We start from the raw sequence: 12642 nt of genomic DNA on the forward strand, positions 1-12642 counted from the left end.
ACATGCCTTCACCCTCTCAATCAATACCCTCCCATATAATTTACCAGGAATACTCAACAAACTTATACCTCTGTAATTTGAGCACTCACTCTTATCCCCTTTGCCTTTGTACAATGGCACTATGCAAGCATTCCGCCAATCCTCAGGCACCTCACCATGAGTCATACATACATTAAATAACCTTACCAACCAGTCAACAATACAGTCACCCCCTTTTTTAATAAATTCCACTGCAATACCATCCAAACCTGCTGCCTTGCCGGCTTTCATCTTCCGCAAAGCTTTTACTACCTCTTCTCTGTTTACCAAATCATTTTCCCTAACCCTCTCACTTTGCACACCACCTCGACCCAAACACCCTATATCTGCCACTCTGTCATCAGACACATTCAACAAACCTTCAAAATACTCATTCCATCTCCTTCTCACATCACCACTACTTGTTATCACCTCCCCATTTACGCCCTTCACTGAAGTTCCCATTTGCTCCCTTGTCTTACGCACCCTATTTACCTCCTTCCAGAACATCTTTTTATTCTCCCTAAAATTTACTGATAGTCTCTCACCCCAACTCTCATTAGCCCTTTTTTTCACCTCTTGCACCTTTCTCTTGACCTCCTGTCTCTTTCTTTTATACTTCTCCCACTCAATTGCATTTTTTCCCTGCAAAAATCGTCCAAATGCCTCTCTCTTCTCTTTCACTAATACTCTTACTTCTTCATCCCACCACTCACTACCCTTTCTAAACAGCCCACCTCCCACTCTTCTCATGCCACAAGCATCTTTTGCACAGTCCATCACTGATTCCCTAAATACATCCCATTCCTCCCCCACTCCCCTTACTTCCATTGTTCTCACCTTTTTCCATTCTGTACACAGTCTCTCCTGATACTTCTTCACACAGGTCTCCTTCCCAAGCTCACTTACTCTCACCACCTTCTTCACCCCAACATTCACTCTTCTTTTCTGAAAACCCATACTAATCTTCACCTTAGCCTCCACAAGATAATGATCAGACATCCCTCCAGTTGCACCTCTCAGCACATTGACATCCAAAAGTCTCTCTTTCGCACGCCTGTCCATTAACACGTAATCCAATAACGCTCTCTGGCCATCTCTCCTACTTACATAAGTATACTTATGTATATCTCGCTTTTTAAGGGTAAGAGAGATGTGTGGAAATAAAAAGAGCGTGGTTGAGAGAGCAGAAGAGGGTGTTTTGAAATGGTTTGGGCACATGGAGAGAATGAGTGAGGAAAGATTGACCAAGAGGATATATGTGTCGGAGGTGGAGGGAACGAGGAGAAGAGGGAGACCAAATTGGAGGTGGAAAGATGGAGTGAAAAAGATTTTGTGTGATCGGGGCCTGAACATGCAGGAGGGTGAAAGGAGGGCAAGGAATAGAGTGAATTGGAGCGATGTGGTATACAGGGGTTGACGTGCTGTCAGTGGATTGAATCAAGGCATGTGAAGCGTCTGGGGTAAACCATGGAAAGCTGTGTAGGTATGTATATTTGCGTGTGTGGACGTGTGTATGTACGTGTGTATGGGGGTTGGGCCATTTCTTTCGTCTGTTTCCTCGCGCTACCTCGCAAACGCGGGAGACAGCGACAAAGTATAAAAAAAAAAAAAAAAAAAAAAAAAAAAAATTCCCGATCATCAGTCCTTTTTCAGCACATAAATCTACAAGCTCTTCACCATTTCCATTTACAACACTGAACACCCCATGCATACCAATTATTCCCTCAACTGCCACATTACTCACCTTTGCATTCAAATCACCCATCACTATAACCCGGTCTCGTGCATCAAAACCGCTAACACACTCATTTAGCTGTTCCCAAAACACTTGCCTCTCATATATATATATATATATATATATATATATATATATATATATATATATATATATATATATATATATATATATATATATATATATTATATATATATATATATATATATATATATATATATATATATATATATATATATATATATATATATATATATATATATATATATATATATATATACTTATGTGTGTGTGTGTGTGTGTGTGTGTGTGTACGAATAAACTTTAAGGCTGGCCGGGGTGTACTGGTGATGCCTTTGACCTAAAATATAAGTTCAAGCTTGTAGGCCGACCCTGCACTTAGCTTGAATCCTTTTGTGTTCACTATAATCTTTTTTACTACATCTCCTCTACTTAATCCCTTTATCTTCACTATGCAAGGCTTATTATAATCTTCACTACAACCTCATCTTCATATGACCTTATCTTGACTAAGCTGGTTTCAAGGGAGGCTTTAGATTTTACCCGCTCACACAAACAACGTACTTACACGGGGCCCCACGAGTGTAAAACCCTCTCCTAATACAGTGCAAATACATGATTACACACACCTACACACACCACCACAACTAACAATACATAGAGAAATAGCCTTTTTGATTGGTTTTGGATCCGCCCTTGAACGGAGTTTGGAGGATTTGGGGGATCAGGTCAATAAGGTTAAGTTCACTACAACCTCATATTCACTAACGTGAATCTTCACTACTAGCTTATTTTCACTTAATTATATCTTCACTATACCCTCTTCTTCACTACACCGTTATTTCTACCATACCATCATCATTGTACTCCCTGATGTTCACTAGAAATAGTTCTTATCTTCACTACATAATCATTCTGAATAAACTTTACTCCTTGATAACCCTTATCTCTACTACATTCGGATCTTCACTACATTCGTATCTTCGCCACAACCTATCTTGACAATATCCTTATCATCACTATACTCTTCCTCACTACGCTCTCATCTTAACATCATCCTTCTGTTTACCGAACTTAGTTCAAAGTCTGACTTGAACGTAGCTTTGGAAAGTTTGTGTTCCTCATTGTGTTACCTCCTTATCATCATTGTAAAGGCAATTGTCACCACTCCCTAACTAAACCCTCATCGTCACTACACTCTCATCATTATCATTACTTCTTGATGTTCAATACAAAATCTCAACATATACATTTATCTTCACCACAGAATAATTTTCATTGCACCTTAATCTTCATTACTCCTTGTTTCAGCTACATCCGTATCTTCCATTCATTCTTATATCTTATATTAATTACATCTTTACAATATCTTTATATCTTCTCTGTTCCGTCATTTGAAAAATTGAAAGTGAGAGTAAAGGATTTCCGGCCTTCTGCTCCCTACCCTTTTAGTCGCCTTGTACGACACGCAGGGAATACGAGGCAAGTATACTTTCTTCCCTATCCCCAGGGATAACAGCATCTGGTGTTCCCAGACGGTCACCCATCCAAGTACTAACCAGACCCAACGTTGCTTAACTTCCCTGATCGGACGATATATATATATATATATATATATATATATATATATATATATATATATATATATATATATATATATATATATATATATATATATATATATATATGTATGTATATATACATATATACATATACAAGACTGAAAACAATGAATTTCCCAAATAAAAAATGGAAGCGCCGGGGTTTGAACCCGGGACCTCTCGCATGCCAAGCGAGTGCTCTACCACTGAGCTACGCCCCCAAGAACATTTTTTTGGACTTAGTATTATATGAAGCACTGAGATTACCACGGCAAAATACTGTTTCACCGACCATTGCCGACTAGCCGGCAAAATAACCACAGGGTAAATCTCCATGTTGCTGTCGTGTTTTCCTCTTAATTTTCCACGAAGAAATGAGTTTTAATTTTTTATTGTCGTTGCAATAGACTGGAACTAAGCAATAGACTGGAACTGTGCAATCGACTAGAACTAAGCGGACCTGGTATGAGGTCAGAGCCCTCATTATCATCCTTGCTAACTACCGGAAGCAGATTAAGTCGTTCCACAACCGATGTCCGGCCCATGTTAACTCTGATGTGCCCAGCAGTTGGAGGAGGATCGCCAGAAGCTTCTGGAAGATTTCAAGGACGTCTTGGTGGACCTGACCCTTTCAGATAAGGTCGAAAACCCCAATTTATTGTGAAGATCTTCACTATAACGTTGGACGAACATACTGAATGTTGCACACATGTGATGCGGACAAAATGAAACAAGAAAAAGACCAAAATTATGTCTGGTGTGGGTCTCGAACCCACGACCTTAAGTGTGTAAGACTCACGCTCTACCACTGAGCTAACCAGACAATAGAAAATACGTCTGTTTCTTCAATTTGAATTAATGAAAATCTTTGCGAGGCAGCGTTTAGAAAAGAAAGATGTCTTTGACGAAATTTACTTGTTTGGCTTATTCTTCTGTTCCTCATTATCGAAAGTAAACGTACTGAAGGATATATATATATATATATATATATATATATATATATATATATATATATATATATATATATATATATATATATATATATATATATATATACATATATATATATATATATATATATATTATCCCTGGGGATAGGGGAGAAAGAATATTTCCCACGTATTCCCTGCGTGTCGTAGAAGGCGAACTAAAAGGGAAGGGAGCGGGGGATGGAAATCCTCCCCTCTCGTTTTTTTTTTTTTTAATATTCCAATGGAAGAAACAGAGAAGGGGGCCGGGTGAGGATGTTTCCTCAGAGGCCCAGTCCTCTGTTCTTAACGCTACCTCGCTGACGCGGGAAATGGCGAATAGTATGAAAGAAAAAAGAATATATATATATATATATATATATATATATATATATATATATATATATATATATATATATATATATATATAAATATATATATATATATATATATATATATATATATATATATATATATATATATATATATATATATATATATATATATATATATATATATATTGGAAAGGATCACGATTTTGCACGTGATCAAGTATACTCTTATGAGTCCACTAGGAAAATAAACACGATAAGCTCCCAAGTGCACCTTCGTGTAATACTCACATCATCAAGGGAGACACAAGAGAGAAATATAACACTCAATTGATACACAACGAAGAGACGTAGCTAGGACGCCATATGCTAAACATGTGATTGTCCAAGACAGACAACAAGCGCATCATAAACTTATTATGTGGACAAGAAGGTGAATTGTTTACACATTTTATCAGCATTAAAGTTATCCAATTTGTACAGACCATCACTAATATTAAGACTATAATAATTTGTGTATTCAGAAATAGATGATTTAATGATATTTCTCGTGGTACTTGAGTTAGAGTTAATAACTGAGATGGCATTATTAACTCTAATTCCAGTACCACGAGAAATATCATTGAATCTTCTATTATTAAATACACAAAGAATTATAAACCTTAAGGAAACAACATGGTGGTCAAAAATAAGCTTTAGGAATGAAGTTTATGAATGGAATATCAGTGAGACGATCCAAATGACGAATGAATGAGAGCGTAGTCAACATACAATATAAAAGGACATATTATGAATGGCAGCCAGGCAAGTAACGGCCCAACTGAATGGAAGGATTTAAAAGTTCGCGTTATATGACGAATTTTGATAGATTATCCAAATTTCCATTCCAGTTATGAAACTTAATGGTTGTGTTCAGTTCTAGAGACAAAGTTTAAAGGTTTGTGTTTCAAAGATGAACCACAAAGGATATCGTTAAATTAACTGACATTAAAATTTGTCAATTAAGTAAATCATTTTGGACAATAGCTGTAATTTGACAGAGTTAAAAGTTCGCAATTTCATTACAATTCTAATTCAAAAGTTTGAGATTCAATGATGGTTTGCACAAGCTTAACGTACATTTAAGTTTTGTGTTTATATGACGTATCTTAAAGGACTCTGGTAAAATAACGCAGCTGGAAGGTTTACGTTCAAATGACGGTGTTTAAATGTTTATTGATGAATGGTAGATTTAAATGGATAGATTTTAAGTTCGCGTTTTCATGAGCGACTTTAAACCTTGTGGTCAAATGTCACAGTTTAAATGTTGGTATGTACAATGTTGACCAGATGGCGGTAGTGTGTAGACACAGCCATACCAGGTCGTATTTATCATCATTAAAGTCAGTGAACAGTGACACATTTCCTTCAGTCTCCCGTGCATCATCACTGACTGTTTCAAACAGAATTGTTGTTTGTCTTTCAGTACTTAATAACTCTTCAGATGTCTTGTGTTTAGCAGATTGGTAGATCTAGACGAGCGGTGGATGGTATGTTCAGAGGCTGTTTCATGTTACATCATAGAAAACTGTTACCGTCCAACGTGGGGCTCGAACCCACGACCCCGAGATTAAGAGTCTCGTGCTCTACCGACTGAGCCAGCCGGGCTTATACACAACCTTGTTCGTGTGTATGTGTGTGTCTAAGCGAGGTTAATAACCACCATCATTAACCGCCTAACAACGCTGTATTATCAGCGATAACGTTCAATAACTGACCTGAGGTCACATGATAGATACATAAGGGGATCCGACCATGACCTTATCAACGTCCTGAGACCCCGGCTGATGTGTCAGGTTAGATAAGAGGCATAACATCCTCTCTGTCTGATGTTGTGAGAGTAAGACACTAATGGTTAGGAGGCAGCAAGTGTGTCTGGAGACACCCTCCTCTCTGTCTGATGTTGTGAGAGTAAGACACTAATGGTTAGGAGGCAGCAAGTGTGTCTGGAGACACTCTCCTCTCTGTCTGATGTTGTGAGAGTAAGACACTAATGGTTAGGAGGCAGCAAGTGTGTCTGGAGACACTCTCCTCTCTGTCTGATGTTGTGAGAGTAAGACACTAATGGTTAGCAGGCAGTAAGTGTGTCTGGAGACACCCTCCTCTCTGTCTGATGTTGTGAGAGTAAGACACTAATGGTTAGGAGGCAGCAAGTGTGTCTGGAGAAGGGTAGTAGGTGGTGGGGCCAAGCCTGATGTGTTGATCAAGTAAAATATGTATCATAACGGTTGGTTGGTTGGCTGGTTAGTGAGAATTTAGGCCCATCAACTGCCAGGGTCAATAGGCACATGAACATCAAATTACAACTACCTCGCCAATAGTTTTTAACTCCTTTAGGTGTTAATGATAATTCTAATACCACATACACTATATATACCTGGCCCTAGACCCTAACATAGGTACATCATTGATTATATCACGGAACTGTTGACGTAGAAAAACACGAATAACATTTGGTTTTGTCTATGATATGGATATTTTGGTTCATATAAACTAATCTGTAGAATTCATTCAATGGTTTTTATCAAAAGCATAAATATCATAAGAATCAATATAGTTTATCAGTTACTGATAAAAGTAATACAAAATGAATCTGAAAGAGTGATCATAACGACATTATGAATACAGTTCTGTAAGTCTTCATTTCAAGAAATTAGTAGCTGTATGAATTAAGACCAGTAGGTTTCCCTCGTACCATAATGATTTAAGACCAGTAGGTTTCCCTCGTACCATAATGATTTAAGACCAGTAGGTTTCCCTCGTACCATAATGATTTAAGACCAGTAGGTTTCCCTCGTACCATAATGATTTAAGACCAGTAGGTTTCCCTCGTACCATAATGATTTAAGACCAGTAGGTTTCCCTCGTACCATAATGATTTAAGACCAGTAGGTTTCCCTCGTACCATAATGATTTAAGACCAGTAGGTTTCCCTCGTACCATAATGATTTAAGACCAGTAGGTTTCCCTCGTACCATAATGATTTAAGACCAGTAGGTTTCCCTCGTACCATAATGATCTAAGACCAGTAGGTTTCCCTCGTACCATAATGATTTAAGACCAGTAGGTTTCCCTCGTACCATAATGATTTAAGACCAGTAGGTTTCCCTCGTACCATAATGATTTAAGACCAGTAGGTTTCCCTCGTACCATAATGATTTAAGACCAGTAGGTTTCCCTCGTACCATAATGATTTAAGACCAGTAGGTTTCCCTCGTACCATAAAACCTTTTACGAAGTAAATCTTGAAAGTAATTTAATATTTCTGAAGGATAATGGCTATACCTATGATGACACCAATTGTTTATGTACAACCCGTGTCTATTCTTCTCTTGCCAGTCTTCACAACCAAGTATAACGTCTGCAGTTATACTTTGGGTAGGTTTGTTTTTGACCTTCTTCAACGATGTATTCATCAACACATGTTGAGAAGTAGACGTGATTTACACAACCAATTCTTACGTGGCTGTACAAGTGCTAACAACGGTTTGACTTGTCACACATATCTGCACCCACCCACCCTGGCCTCCAGAAAAGTTATGGTATACGCATATTAGCGGTATCGAAGGATCAGCCTGTGTATATCATTTCATTTTCAGTATAAATCCCATAATAAAATGCTAAATTATGTGATACATTCCATGGTGATCAATAATTGGTGTGATAGAGTCTATATCCAGCCATGTATCTACCATAACATATCTTTTAGTTGACCAGAAGATTAACTGGGAGGTCGACCAGGGGTTGACTTTGATGTCTACCTGGAGTCAGGTGAGAACTGGTCTGTTTACATGCAAGTCTTTATCGTCTTCTGTTGCTTAAAGATAGGAAGAAGTCCTGGAGCTACACACTGGGTTAATTATTTACACCTTCTATATATAAGAAAAAAGAAATGACATGTTAAGAAGTAAATGTTACATCAAAACAAATTCTTAGGTACGCTATGCATGTCCTAACTGACTAACTTTCATACAATTCTGCACCTTGGGTCTTCAGAAACATCAGTGGATACGCTTATCATAGCTATGGAATGATTAGATGTTTGATACTGGATTATAGATATCTACCGAGAAAATACATATATTCCCTGGTGATCAATAATAGTTGTAACCGGCTGGCTGTTTCTGTGTATCATCATTACCCCATTCTCAATATGATACGTTAGATCAAGCACATACAAACTCCTCATCACCCACACATGGAAGACGTCACTGCCTATCCAGCCAAGCCGGGAGAGCTATAACCAGGACCCCACACCTGGGAAGGTGTCACCTGGTACGTCCGGCCGGTGGTGGCAAGATTTGGCTGGAGTCAAGAACAAATACCTAACTAAGGCTGTTTACCCAGGCCACCTCCCCTGCCTGCCTGCCCGACCACACCTGGGAAACATAAGCAACAGGTGAAGACACACACCCTGTACCACCTCACTGGCTACGGTGGCAGCCTTCCTCACTCAGGTAAGAGTCGTCGTGACCGGTGTTGGGAGGAGACCGTCTACTGTTGACCAGCCTTACGTATACAGGAGGTGTGGGGTGGGTGGGTGTCGGGTGGTCAACACACAATGTTCTCGGGATCGTCAGAAGGAGGAGGAGGGTTCCTGGTAGTTAGTGGAGAGTTCAACGTGCCGGAGCTCAGTGCTGTCTGTAGTTTGTCGTGTGTAAAGGCTGGATCATCTTCTGTCATGAGAAACAATGTTTGTAAGTTACTGTATACAATTGTTATCCGTTGCTGAATAATGATTATCTGTTGTGAGAGTCACCAGGTCTGCACTTGACATTTTCTCAGAAACTATTATTTTCTGTACAGTTATGTTATTGTTATGTTCACCAAGTCTTCTCTTAGCAGTTATGTTTTGTGTCACATTAGCTAGGTCTTCACGTAACAGTTTTGTTGTTGTTGTTGTTGTTGTTGTTGTTGTTGTTGTTATCATTGTTGTTGTAGTTATTCTTTCTATTACGGGTCCTCGCTTCTACACAGCCGTTTTCAACTTGCCTAACAGGGAATTTCTTGTTTAGATATTCGTCAGGTCCTTGCCTGGCTCGGGCCCTTATCATATGGCCTCTGTAACACGTAAGTATGTATATCTGTTGTTGAATTTACTTGCTATTAGCAAGAAATGTCATTAAACCAGAATTTCTACCATTCGGTAAAACATACAAATCACGATATTTGCAACATGATAACATGTTTGACCATCAGCAGGTAAGGTCATCAAGCCGCACCATACATACGTCAGACAGTAACATCAGTTGTATAACAGGATGTATATATGTTGTTGGATTTAAGGGCTATCACCTAAAGGTCATGAAGCCAGAATGTGAACCATAACCACTTATGAGTGGAGTCCGGTAACACCTTTCATAGCATTATGTCTCAAACAGAATACAGTAGTCAGTTTCATATAAGTATTCTGCACTTCAACTGATTAATGCTATGATAAGGATGAAGAGAATTACAAACCATGAATACTCATTGTAAGGATCACATCAAGGATGAAACATATATAACTAGAAGTGTTGAGGAAACAAAGATGGTGAAATACCTTGACCCGCCCGGGATCACTAGCACCTGTGGCAATGGACACACCTTTGTAATGCTTGATCACTTACAACTGATCAACTTTAATACGAAAGTCTTAGGTATTGTCCCTCAGGAAAACTTTTTATGAATATTTATAAAACACATATATATGTTAGATATACACTATCTCTAGAATATATCTTTACCTGGGACGTGTAACACTTGTGTGGATAGACACAACTTTGTAATGCATGATCCATTACACGAAATGAACTTCACTAACGAAGAGTTATACAACGCGTCGTTGGAGAACATTAATCAAATACCTATACAGAATTTTTATGTTAGATAAAAGACATTTCTTGATAGTAAACATAAGAAATGATGACGAAAGAAAAGGCACGTAGAGGTAAATATTTTGTTAAATTATGAAATACTTCTGCCTTAAACTAACTTCTTGTATTGGATTTATTTCTTAGATACCCACGTGATAATGCATTCTGTTCTTTATAATCATAAATGCTTATGTTTCTAACACGTTTTTATTATTTTTTATATAATCTTAAGGATTCAGGCTTAAATATCTTGGTTATGAACAACCATCATAATGCAACACAATACATATCTATCAGAAACCATTACCATTATGTTTGTACCAGATTCTTTGAGTCCACTGACAAGTGGCTCCGTGGCGTAGTGGTTAGCACATCTGCCTCATAAACAGTTGGTCCGGGTTCGATTCCCAGCGGGGCCTTTGTTTTCAGTATTATTTGTGATCGTAAATACTCGTAGGTAGTCTCTCTCTCTCTCTCTCTCGACAGGCAAGTTGATATGCACTGGGTGGGTGGGTGTGTGGGGTGCAGAGTGGCTCGCCGTCATATGGCAAGAACTTCATCGCTCTCACTCAGTCACGCAATCTACATTCATAGTGGCTGGCTGGAGAGAGAGAGAGAGAGAGAGAGAGAGAGAGAGAGAGAGAGAGAGAGAGAGAGAGAGAGAGAGAGAGAGAGAGAGAGTTCTGGCTTATGTGTTCATCTAACGAGATTTTGTCAAAGGCAGGGCAAGCGCGTAACGCTCTCCGCAGAGAAATATATTGTCACGAAGAAAAAGATCAAAGTGGTGGGAGTAAGGTGTTGTGATGTGTTATGTCTGGGAAGGAGAGGTTGTATGTTTGTGGAGTGAGAGCCAGCAGACAACGTCTGGGTGAGACAGGAAGGTAAGAAAGCTGCCTGAGTCAGAGGAGTGGTAATTAACAGCCACTAAAATGCCACGTGGTGCCTGGAAACTGTAGTGACGTAAGTGACATGGGGGCCTGCATGGGTCTGCTGGTGGTGGCGGGGTTGTCGTCAGAGACCAAATATAAATGTTGATGTTGCATGACATTAAGGTGAGGCTGTTGTGTGGTGTGGCGGGAAAGGTAGTATAATATTGGAAGCTGGTAATGTGGTATCGTACTCAGGCATGAAGCTCTGAAAGATCTGTGTGGCTGAACACGACGGTGCGACCTTCAGGTATTATGATGGTCTGACCTTTGACCTGACCATTAAGGTTATACGTGCATGTATGTACGTAACCGTAAGTATGTTTTCCTTTGTCATTATGTGTTTACAGTATACATTTGACCGGCTGGTGATCTCAATGGTGTCTGTGCTAAGGCCTGGAGTCAACTTTTGGACCTACAAGCATGATAGAAAGTTCTGGAGGCAAGTGTAGAAAAGGAAATTCTTGTAAATATTTCATGTGTGCTTCCATCATGCAGACCACAGTGTTGTTGGGTCAGGCTGGAGGTTTGGAGTGGCAAAGGAGAGACTGGACTTGATGACTTGTGTAAGGGGACGAGAGACTGACGTGGTACCTCTCCTCTCCTGCCTGACTCTCGTCCCAAACGTCTCTCTCCCATCCGACCTGGCTCTCTTCCCAAGCCTGTATCTCCTGTCCTGCCTGACTCTCTTCCAAACTTCTCTCTCCTGTCCTGCCTGACTCTCGTCCCAAGCCTCTCTCTCCTGTCCTGCCTGACTCTCGTCCCAAGCCTCTCTCTCCTGTCCTGCCTGACTCTCGTCCCAAGCCTCTCTCTCCTGTCCTGTCTGACTCTCGTCCCAAGCCTCTCTCTCCTGTCCTGCCTGACTCTCGTCCCAAGCCTCTCTCTCCTGTCAAGCCTAACTCTTGCGTCAAGTCTCTCTCCTGTCCAGCCTGAATCCCGTCACAAAACTCTCTCTCTTGTCCTGCTTGACTCATGTCCCAAGCCTCAATCTCCTCTCCTGCCTGACTCTTGTACCAAGCTTCTGTCTCCTGTCCTGCCTGACTGGTTGGTAAGGTTATTTAATGTATGTATGACTCATGGTGAGGTGCCTGAGGATTGGTGGAATGCTTGTATAGCGCCATTGTTCAAAGGCAAAGGGGATAAA

At 39.7% G+C, this 12642-nt stretch overlaps 1 non-coding gene across 1 annotated transcript; it reads right to left on the bottom strand.

The window, feature by feature from the left end:
• Window positions 1-6252: 6252 nt before the first annotated feature.
• Window positions 6253-6325, bottom strand: TRNAK-CUU (transfer RNA lysine (anticodon CUU)). The gene has a single exon. It is a non-coding gene; the product is annotated as a tRNA-Lys (tRNA).
• Between the last annotated feature and the right edge of the window lie 6317 nt (window positions 6326-12642).

The sequence above is a fragment of the Panulirus ornatus genome, chromosome 70 (genome assembly GCF_036320965.1).
Source record: "Panulirus ornatus isolate Po-2019 chromosome 70, ASM3632096v1, whole genome shotgun sequence".
NCBI classification, from domain to species: domain Eukaryota; kingdom Metazoa; phylum Arthropoda; class Malacostraca; order Decapoda; family Palinuridae; genus Panulirus; species Panulirus ornatus.